Source organism: Lolium rigidum, chromosome 5, assembly GCF_022539505.1.
Source record: "Lolium rigidum isolate FL_2022 chromosome 5, APGP_CSIRO_Lrig_0.1, whole genome shotgun sequence".
Classification (NCBI taxonomy): domain Eukaryota; kingdom Viridiplantae; phylum Streptophyta; class Magnoliopsida; order Poales; family Poaceae; genus Lolium; species Lolium rigidum.
The window spans coordinates 23,334,506-23,346,577 of NC_061512.1; positions in this window are offsets into that span (position 1 = coordinate 23,334,506).

Consider the following 12,072-nt stretch of genomic DNA (forward strand, 5'->3'; position numbering starts at 1 on the left):
CTTGGCCGCATTCTCCTTATTTTTTTCGATATTTCAAGGAACTGCTCCGATTTCTTTTGCTTCACAAATTCTGGCCAATCATGTTGCGGTTTCTCATATTGTCCTCGTGAAATCCGGAGTTATGCCCAGCTTGACAAAGTCATGGGCTAGATTTTGCTTGTATTTCCGGAATGCGTTGGCCATCCTAGAAAGAGCGAACTGTTTGACTAGCTTGCACCTCTCCTTGTTTTCCTGAATCTTGTTACCCGCCTCATCGTATCCGCGGTATTCCGGAGGTAGAACGAAATGTTCCATAAGCTTCTTGAAGCAATCTTTTTTGTTCTCTTATCGACAAAAGTGAAACCAAGACGTGCCTTATTTGGCTCATTCCACTCCTGGACGGTGATCGAGACGTTGTCTCTAACAACGGCTCCGCATTGGCTGACAAACTTGGTGGCGTTCTTGCTGGGCTCCAGCGGCCTGCCGGTTTGTTCATCGACAACATCGATGGTGCATGTTTCGTTTGGTTTCATCGTCTTGGTTGCGCCACGCTTTGACGACGTACTCGATTTTTTCGACGATCCGGCCGAGGGCTAAAATAAGAAAGAGAGTCGCGCGCGTTAGTACACACACATTTATTCAAATCATTTAGTTTGTATCACCAGACGCTCAATATGTATATATATATACCTCGGCGCCGGAGGTGGTTGCTACTTCCAATTGAAGATCGTCGTTTATCGACGTTTCTTCGGCATCATCTGCTTGCTGACGGCGCCCTTCATCTTCACCCTCAAGGTTCAGATAAGAAGAGATATCATCTTCTTCTTCTCCGGTCGGCACATATAGAATATCGCCTTTTATGATGCCGAACATATGGCCTTCAGCTTCCGGATCATAGTTGTCCGTAATCGGGTCAGCTCTATCGTCCGCCATATGTCGATCCCGAAAACATGTAGTCAAAACAAATTAATTGTGTATATGCCAGCATTATCATATCTCTTCTACATATAAAGAGAGAGAGCGACGAGGGAGGCGAGAGGGGGACGCAGTGATCGCGTGACCGAGAGAACAAGTGGTGGTGGCGAAAGGGGGACGCAGTGGACCGCGTGACCGAGAGACCGGTGGCGGTGGCGAAAGGGGGACGCAGTGACCGCGTGACCGAGAGACCGGTGTGGCGGTGACCGAGAGGGCGGTGGCGGTGCCGAGGACACATAACCCTCGCCGCCCCCTCTCGATCCCAAATAAAATTTTGTTAAGTTAAAATTTTGATCATTAAGTCTAAATTTTGTTAAGTTAAATTTTTCTTAAGTTAAAATTTTGAATCGCGTGTAGGTGGGTTCGGGATGCAGGAGAGGCGGAGTGGCGCGCTATGGCTCGACGCACCGCCGGGTTGGCGGCGGCTCGATTTGGGGATGAGATTGCCGGGCCAGAAAAAAAAGATGGAGGGGAAGACGGTGACGTAGGTGGGACCATACGGGGCGGAGGCACGGGACGAAGTGACCGAAAGATCTTTTAGTTTTTACACAATCTTTTTTAAGTCAAATTTTAGTTTTTTTAAGTCAAATTTTACTTTTCTTTACACAATCTTTTTTTAAGTCAAATTTTAGTGTACAATTTTAATTAACAAAATGTGAGATAATTAATAAAAACAAAAAAAACAAAAAAAGGGGCCGGCGCCGGCCACGGCCCCTTCGTCGATCTCGCCGGCACCGGCCGGCCGCGCGCGCGTGGGCGGGCGAGGCGGCGCCGTTGAGGCCGGGCGGGCGAGGGCGGTCGCTGCGAGGGCGCGTACTGCGGCGGCGGCGACTGTCGCAGCGGCGGCGCGGCGCGCGGCGCGGCGGCGGCGGCGTGTGCGGGCGGCCCCGGGTTCGATCGGCGGCGCGCGCGCGTGTGCAGGGGCCGGGGTGTTCGGCGGCGGCGCGCGCGCGGCGCGCGGCGGCGGCGTGTGCGTGGCGGCCCCGGGTTCGATCTCGCGCGCGGCGCGCGCGCGTGTGCAGGGGCCGGGGGTGTTCGGCGGCGGCGTGTGCAGGGGACGACGACGTACGGCGACGAGGGCGGCGGTCGGCGAGGACTTGCACGCGGCGGAGGCAGTTCGGCGGAGACGATGAAGAGGCGCGGCAGATCGATCGGCGAAGACGAGGAGAGGAAGAAGAGATCAGTGCGCGCCGCCCGCGCGTATTTATAGGCGTGGGCCTTTGGTCGCGGTTGGGGTCCCCAACCGCGACCAAAGCTCATTTTTGGGCGGTTTTTGGCTTCCCGCGGAAAAGACCCTTTGGTCGCGGTTGGCCTGGCCAACCGCGACTAAAGGCCTTTTTCGAATTCATTTCTAAATCAGAAAAAAAACTAATTCAATTCAAAATCTTAAAAATACAAATAATATATCAAAACATTCGGAAAAAAAAACTAATTCAATTCAAAATCTTAAAAATACAAATAATATATCAAAAAATTCAGAAAAATAAAACTAATTCAATTCAAAATCTTAAAAATACAAATAATATATCAAAAATTCAGAAAAATAAAACTAATTCAATTCAAAATCTTAAAAATAGAAATAATATATCAAAAAATTCAGAAAAATAAAACTAATTCAATTCAAAATCTTAAAAATAGAAATAATATATCAAAAAATTCAGAAAAATAAAACTAATTCAAATAAAACTAATTCATTTCAATATGTTAAAAATACAAATAATATATCAAAAAATTAAGAAAAATAAAACTAATTCAATTCAAAATGTTTAAAATACATATAATATATCAAAAAATTCATAAAAATACAACTAATTCAATTCAAAAGTTCGTTGGCCCCCTCTTCCCGCCTCTTTCCGCCGACCCCCTCTTCCCTCCTCGTCTTCCCGCCATTTCTTCCCCGTCTTCCCGCCTCTTTCTTCCCGCCAATTGTTTCCCGCCAATTTCTTCCGGCCTCTTTCTTCCCGCCAATTTTTTCCCGCCAATTTCTTCCCGCCACTTTCTCCCCTCCCCGCCTCTTTCTTCCCGCCTCCTCGTCTTCCCGCTCCCATTTTTCCCGCCATTTGTCACTACATATAGGTAGCCCGGCTTGGCCAACATCACATCTCTACAATCTCTCATCACTCTCTCATGGCTTCCACCGCACCCACTCTAACCTACCAGCGAGGTGGAGGAGCTTTGCGCCTCGAACTACCCTTGCCCTCCGGCTACCGCGTCCCTACCGTCTCGGGAGCCTAAGCGCCGGCGGCGTGCCGGTCCCTCCCGTCCCTCGGGTACTGCGCGCCGGCGGCCATCACGAACCACTACTACCTCGACCTCACGCCGGAGCAGCGGATGAATCCCCGCCGGCATCCCGATAACCGAGCATACTTGGGACGCCTTCTTCATCAATCGGCGTGAGAGGGCGCTCGCCGTGTATGAGGAGGACGGTCCGCCTCCCGGAAACTTCCACGAGGCCGGCCGTCGGCTATGGTGGTACGGCCGGACTCTGCGAGCGTCATGGACTACATCACGGTCGGCGATATCCCCCGCCCGCGCTACCCTCGCTTCGAGCCACGAGCGCCGCCCGACGACGCCGACGACAAGCAGGCGACGACGACGCCGGCAACTTAGAAGGCGACGACTACCGGTACAACGGCGGCGGCTATGAAGACTACGAGTATGCATATTATACGCCTAGGCAGGAGTATGACTAAATCACTCCAAATTTCATGTATGCGGGAGTATGACTTAGTCACTCCAAATTTCCTATATGCAGGAGTATGACTTAGTCACTCCAAATTTCATGTATGCAGGAGTATGACTTAGTCACTCCAAATTTCATGTATCATCGGTGCTATCTCGAGTCAATTGAATCATTCGAAAATGGACACTAAACACATCACGGGTAATATAATTCACATGATTCATTCAACAAAGTTTGGTACAATAAATTATTACACATCATTTTTTCCCTTGTGTCCCCGCTTGCTTACGATTGTGCCGTATCCATGGAGCATCCTCATCATTTAACTTAATGCTTGGGTCGGTGTTCACTTTGAAGGGCGGAATTTCAGCAAACATATTATAATCTTCCGACATGTCTGTCTTGTCCTCCACTCCCACGATGTTTCTTTTCCCCGAAAGAACAATGTGGCGCTTTGGATCATCGCATGATGTACCGATCGTTTTCTTATCTTTTCGTTTCCTCGGTTTGCTACTCATGTCCTTCACATAGAAAACCTGAGCGACATCTTTCGCTAGGACGAATGGTTCGTCAAGGTAACCAAGATTGTTGAAATCCACCATTGTCATTCCGTATTGCTGGTCCACCTTTACCCCACCTCCTGTTAGCTTGAACCATTTGCACCGGAACAAAGGGACCCTAAAGGAGGGTCCATAGTCAAGTTCCCATATCTCCTCTATGTAACCATAATATGTGACCTTTTGCCCATTCTCGGTTGCTGCATCAAAGCGGACACCACTGCTTTGGTTGGTGCTCTTTTTATCTTGGGCGATCGTGTAAAATGTATTCCCATTTATCTCGTACCCTTGGAAAGTCGTTATAGTCGAAGATGGTGTCTTGGCCAACATGTACGAGCTGATCTACAACATGCTCGTCACTCATTAAATGTTTTCTCAACCAACCGCCGAAAGTCTCCATGTGGGCCTTCCTAATCCAGGATTCGAGCTTCTCGTGGTTGTCCGAGCGTAAAATATTCTTGTGTTTCTCAAAGTACGGAGCCACCAAGCTGGAATTGGTCGAACCGTGTGGTGTGCTTCGGTCGGAGAATGGCCATCCATACATATCGTTGATTTCCTTCCGATCGTGCCTTTTCCACTTAGTCTCCCCTCGTGCCGCGATTGAGGAAGACCAATCGGCTTAAGGTCGGGAACAAAGTCAACACAAAACTCAATTACCTCCTCATTTCCATAGCCCTTGGCGATGCTTCCTTCCGGCCTAGCACGGTTACGAACATATTTCTTTAATATTCCCATGAACCTCTCGAAGGGGAACATATTGTGTAGAAATACAGGACCGAGAATGGAAATCTCATCGACTAGGTGAACCAGGAGGTGCGTCATAATATTGAAGAAGGATGGCGGGAACACCAACTCGAAACCGACAAGACATTGGATCACATCGTTCGTAACCGTGGTAGAACTTCTGGATTGATTACCTTCCGAGAGATTGCATTGAGGAATGCACATAGCTTCACAATGGCTACTCGAACATTTTCCGGCAGGAGCCCCTCAAAGCAATCGGAAGCAATTGCGTCATAATCACGTGGCAGTCGTGAGACTTCAGGTTTTGGAACTTTTTCTCCGCCATGTTTATTATTCCCTTTATATTGGACGAGAATCCTGACGGGGCCTTCATACTGCTCAGGCATTCAAAAAAGATGACCTTCTCTTCTTTGGTCAGAGCGTAGCTGGCACGACCTTGAAACCGTTCCGGATGCCGGTCATCGTGGTCTTTCAAACTTTGCTTGGTCCTGCCGTGCTTCCTTTGTATCATTTGACTTCCCATACACGCCCAAGAAGCTTAGGATGTTCACGCAAATATTCTTCGTAACGTGCATCACGTCGATTGCAGAGCGGACTTCTAGGACTTTCCAATATTCTAGCTCCCGTAATATAGATTTCTTCTTCCACATGGCTACGTGCCCGTCAGCTCCCTTCGGAACCGATTGTCCGCCAGACCCTTTCCAAAGATGACTTTCAAATCCTTGACCATATCAAATACCTCAGCACCAGGTAGTGTTCCGCAGGCTTCGGCCGGTGATCTGCCTTGCCGTTGTAATGCTTGCCTTTCTTTCTTACTCGGATGACCTTTCGGAAGAAATCGACGATGCCCAAGGTACATGTTCTTCTTACAATTTGGCAAATGTACACTTTCAGCCTCATGTAAGCAGTGCGTGCATGCATTGTATCCCTTATTTGACGAGTCCCGAAAGGTTACTAAGAGCAGGCCAATCGTTGATGGTTACGAAAAGCAACGCTCGTAGGTCAAATTCCTCTTCTTTGTGCTCATCCCACACACGGACACCAGGTCTGCCCCACAGCCTGTAAAAGTTCATCAACTAATGGCCTTAGGTACACATCGATGTCGTTGCCGGGTTGCTTCGGACCTTGGATGAGCACCGGCATCATAATGAACTTCCGCTTCATGCACAACCAAGGAGGAAGGTTGTAGATGCATAGAGTCACGGGCCGTGTACTATGGCTGGAGCTCGCTCGCCAAAAGGATTCATGCCATCCGTACTTAGACCAAATCTTATGTTCCTTGCGTCAGCTGCAAAATCTTTGAACTCTCTCGTCGATCTTTCTCCATTGCGTTCCATCTGCGGGGTGTCTCAACTCCCCGTCCGACTTACGGTCCTCTTTGTGCCATCGCAACAACTTGGCATGCTCTTTGTTCCCGAACAGACGTTTCAACCGTGGTATTATAGGAGCATACCACATCACCTTGGCGGGAACCCTCTTCCCGGGTTTCCGGCCCTCAACATCGTCACCAAGGTCATCGCCTCGATCTTATAACGCAATGCAAGTGCATACCGGGCATTCATTCAAATTTTCGTATTCACCGCGGTAGAGGATGCGGTCGTTGATGCATGCATGTATCTTCGTAACCTCTAAACCTAGAGGGCGAGACAACCTTCTTTGCTTCGTACGTACCGGCGGGCAACTCGTTATTCTTTGGAAACATATTCTTCAATATTTTCAGCAAGTTTTCAAATCCCGAGTCGACTACACCTTCCTGTGCCTTCCATTTCAGCAAATCCAGAGTGTGCAGCCCAGCTTTTTCAGACCATTATCTCATCCGGGGTACAACGACTTTTTGTGATCCTCTAACATGCGATCCAAATTCTCCCTCTCCTTTTCAGTTTCGCAGCTTCTCCGTGCATCAGCAATGGTCCGACCAAGATCATCAACGGGATCATCACGTGCCTCTTCTTCACCTTCCCCTTCACCTTCCCCTTCACCTTCAAGAAGAGCATTAGAGGATGATGTAGATGCACTCGATGAAGCTCGAGACGAAGTACTATCACGGGTCACCAAGTACCAGCAAGACCTGAAAAATTACCACAGTCGATGACTGCGGCCAAGATCCTTTTAGGTTGGAGATTTAGTCCTACGGCTCAATCAGCAGAGTACTGAAAAACTCGAGTCGCCATGGCTGGGCCCTTACATCGTCACAGAAGTAATCGAAGGAAGAGCATACAGGATCAAGGACAAGAAGACAGGGGTTCCAGAGAAAAATCCCTGGAACGTGGCGCAACTCAGGCGGTTCTATGCTTAGAGTCGAAATATAGTCCTCCTTTGTAAAAATACAATGTACTGAAACGCCCGTGAGTTTTCAGATGTACTCTTTTCCTTTTCAGGGCACCGAGTGGGGCTGGAAAGGTTTTTAATGAGGCGGGCTCGCGGTGCTGCAATATAGTAAAAGATATTGATGACATACATCTTTTTCGTCGACAGGCTCGGGGGTTCATAACCCACGACAGCAAAATAGATATATTCTTGCAAAACAGTAAATTCTTCGAGACGAAAAAATAGTATAAGCTTCAGCCAAAGGCTCGGGGGCTTCGCAATATAGATTACACTTCACAATATAGACAACTTCATCAATACAAAGAATTCGACGAAAAATATAGACATAATTTTTCGCAATATAGTACAACTCAGTCAATGCCTAATATACTATCTATGGATAGACCTTTGTTATTTGCAGCAGTCGTCTTATGATCAGCATAGCTCCCCTTGACAAAGAATTCAGAATCCATCCGAAGAAGTTCATCCATCATTTCTTCGGCTACAGGAGTCACAACGTCATAAATTTCGTCGACGTTACTTTTTCGCTGCGATTTCTTGGCCAGGCACTTCGAGACAATCTTCGTTAGATCTAATTTTGGATGGCAGATCTGTATCATGATCATGGCGAATCTTGCTCCAGCAGTCAACTGAGCTCGTACAAAGTTATGAATACGAGGGGCATCCCAAAACTTTTCCATCAAACCGAGAAGAGTGTCGGGAGCCTCATCTCGAGGAAACATCGTCTTGTAAACAAGGGACAATGTTCTAGTGCAGAAATCAAGGAACTCGCGAACCTGACAAGCGCGGTCTTGAAACCTGACAATCTGTCGGGTCCGCTCTGGAGTGGCCCAGAATAGAGAACTGTGGTCAAGAGAAAGGTTAACGAGAAGATTTGTCCTCACGTTTACCCGTTCATCTTCAGCAGCAGCGTCGAGAAAGGAACCTATTTGGCGTTGGCACGAGAAATTCAAAAAAGGATACAGCACAAAGATGGAAGAAGCTTTTGGTTGAAAAAGCATACCTGACATATCCACACTGGCTTCATTCATTAGCTCGAGCATACTATTCTCTCGAGTGGTTGCCTTTTCAGCTTCAGAAACAGCAGCTTCCTTGGCAGCTATGGCTTCTCGAGCTTGTTGAAGGGCAATTTTCTCTCTTTCGGATGCTTTGCGGGATTGCTCCATCATCACAAGTGTTTGCTTCTTCGCATGTTGAAGCTGTCGACGAAGTTCTTCCAAGTCTTGCGATAATGCTCTACCCGAGGAATCTTCATCAGGGACATTAGTCACCAGCGCTTTCTTTGAGCGAGACGAAGTGGGCAAAACGTCGGAAGGAGCAGGAGTTGGAGTATAGTTATCGAACGTCAACTGAAAGAAAAGGCTCGGCATCAATCATCAAGCAAGATAGAATTCCATTGATTTTTTGGAGTGCTTACAAGATATTACAATGGAGAAAGCCTTAACAAACTAAGGTGGTAGGCGTCGCCAAAGCTACTTTGGCGACAGCATCAAAAGAAACAAGAAAAGAAAGAAAGGGTGGTCTACTTGACCTCCGGCTTGGATGCGCTTGGAGCAGGAGTTGGTTTAACGCCAAGATAGGCGAGGATTGGCTTTGAGGAAGGTTTGGCAGCTCTAATGAGAGATTGCCACTTCTTCGTTTCCATCTGCCCTATGTCGCCAACCTTGGTCCAGTCGACATTTTGCTTGCTATCAGCAATCATCGCGATGGTGCTTTCTACTCCAACCTTCAGGACTTCTTGACGAAGTTTAAGCCCCAGATCTTCTGGCACGTTGAAGCTTTTGGCAAGAGCAACAAAAGTGTCGGGCTCCTCTTTCTTCGGGAAGAAGTAGGGGAAAAGCTTCGACAGACCTGTTTCAGCATCAGTAAGGCCTTCGCGTGCTTCATCTCCATGGATTTCGAGAAGGCTCAGCGCGTCAAGAAGCTCGTCACCTACAGGACCATCCACCACGTACTCTTGATGAGTTCTCCCTGAAAATAAGTAAAGGGTAGTTCGTCGATAAGGAATGCTTGGAAAATGTGAAGTAACCCGAGGATATGCACAAGGATTCGAGTACTTACTAACAAAACGTCGACTCTGTGACTCCAAGCGATTGAGGATTTTTCCCTCTCGAGCAGCTTGCTCAGCTATTTTGTCGCTCAAAGCAGTCTCGGCGTCGTGAAGCCTCTTCCGAAGATCTTCAACACCAGCAGCATCTGCCTTGGCCTTTTCAGCATCTGCCTTGGCCTTATTAGCATTTGATTCGGCCTTCTTACGATCCTTTTCACTTTGCTCCAATTTTTGAGCAAGTGTATCGGCACGTTTGTTGGCTTCCGCGAGTTTTTCTGCCAAAGTATCCAAAACCAGTCAAAATCACGACAAGAAAGAAGTAAGAAGTCATGGGCCAGGAGAAGCAGAAAAAAATCACCTTCAGCCTTGCTAGCATATTCACGGTACCCAACGAATTGGGCACCGAAGCGGATGAATTCCTTAATCAAAGGCTGATAAAGAAAGATAGAGAAAGAAAGCGTCAGTATAGTAAAAAGCTCGACATCACAAAGTGAAAAGAAGCAAACAATGAAAACATCGATAGCATCAGAAAGTATTCAGGGACTTACATCATCCAAAAGAGGAGTCGAGGAGCTACCCAATTGTATGGCAGGCTCCGTGATTGATTCAACCCTCGCCCTTTTTGGCGAAGGGACATGGGGGCTTGCAGGAGGAGAAGGTTCGTCGGTGTTTTGTTGAGGAGGCGAAGATTCTTCTCCTTCAACTTGCACTTCAGAAACAACTAAAGTACGCGACGTACTTATTCGAGCAGTCGCGTCAATAGCTGGTGTTTCTTCCTCGTCACCACTACAGTCAAATGGCGACAGTATAAGAAGCAAGATAGAGAAAAAACTTCAAAAAAGCAAAACAGTAAGACGCAAGGGGTAACTTACGAGCTGATGAGGTCATCAAGGTATGGATCGAAAGCTGCCTTCCGATTTGAAGGAGCAGCTTCTTCGGCTTTGGAGGTGCCGGAATCTTCGACTTCGTCCCTTTTCCTCTTGTTCCTTGGGGAAACAGCACGAGGAAGAGAATGTGTCGAGGCAGTGGCCTCAGAATCAGCGTCTTTTTCAGAAGAAGCCGCGGATTTGTGCGAACCCGCGACTTCACTTTCAGGACGCGAGGTGCCTTGGTTGTCATCATCGACAACAATGCGGTCTTCAACTTCTCCACCCTCAGGAAGAGGAGGAAGAGAAGCGAGAATAGGGTGGTTCTGAGAAAAAAAGTGTCGACAAAAAGAAGTTATGCAGAGGAAGCCAGCAAGATAGTAGTCGATAAATATTAAAACTCGGGAATGGCAATATAGCAATTAAAAGAAAAATTACCTCGGGGAGAGGATTGGCGCTACTATATGGCATAATGCGGCAAGAGGATGGAATTGGATCCTTCTTGTTGAGCGATGAGATTTTACGGATAAGCTTTTCAAAATCCTTCAGAGGAAGGTCTTTTGAGAGCCTGTTGACATCTTCTTCACCAAAGATACTTCCAGAGGGGATTTTTGCGAGCCTGGAGAGGTTGCACCCTAATCCTAAGGAAATAAGCAGTAATCTCAATGCCCGAAAGTTCCTTGCCGCGAGTGTTTTGAAGCTTGTGGATGCGAGTCATCAGCGCTTATGTCGCCAACTTCTCTGCTTCGGTAGCTTCAGCATCCCAGGAACGGCGGCGAAGGATTTTGGTTTCTCCGTCAAAAGGGGTGATGTTTTCCTCCACTGGATTGGAGCTTTCTTCGTGGATATATAGCCACTTCTTTCGCCAACCTTAGACAGAGTCGGGGAATTTGACGTCGAAATACTCGACGTCAGAACGAACACAGATAACAACGCCGCCAATGTTGTAGGCGACGTTGTGGGAGCCATTACGGCGGAGGCAGAAAATACGTTTCCACAGAGCCCAATTAGGTTGGACCCCGAGGAAACACTCACACAATGTGATAAAGATCGACACGTGGAGAATGGAGTTGGGCGTCAACTGATGCAGTTGAAGCCCATAGACAAACAAAAGACCCCGAAGAAACTCGTGGATTGAGGGAGAAAGACCTCGGATGAGGTGTTCAACAAAACTGACCCGATACTCGATTGGAGGCTTGGGGTAGCTCTCCTCCTTGGGGAAGAGGAGCGAGTTTTCCTTCTTGTTGAACCCCATCTTCTTCAGCAGATTGATGTCTTGGGCAGAGATCTTGGATCTTTCTCACTCTGCGCTTCCTAGATCCGCCGTCGCCATTCTTGATTCCGGAGTGTTGTGCCTTGTCAAACGGATGCGAGGATGCATCAATGAACTTGGCGGCGGAGGGTGTGAGTGTGGTTGTGAGCTTGAAGCACTGGGAGCAATGGAGGATTTGGCAGAGGAGAAAAAGAGGTGCGGCGCGTGCGAAAAGACTGAAGGAGGAAGATTATACCTTTTTATAGAGGTGCGGTGAATCGACGCGCCGTTGGATTGAGAGATTACGGGACAGATGGTGTACACGTGGACAAGGGGTAAAAAGTAATTTCATACAGGCGCGAAAGCACATGAGCTACGAGACGTGCGCCGAGAAAAGTGGAGGACGTGTGTCCCCCACTTGCACGACGTGTCAATACGGTGCGTAAGTTGGGCCCGCAAGGCAGCGAGAGAGAACTTCTCGCGTTTTCCAGGAACAGCGATCGTGGCTATCGTCAGCAATGATGTCACTTTGGCAAGAGAAAATCCCGACTCAACAGCTTCATAAAAAAGGCGACAGTAGAAGATTATGGATGATTTTGAGAGCCTTTGATCAAATACCAGTTTTTGATCAAATGCTC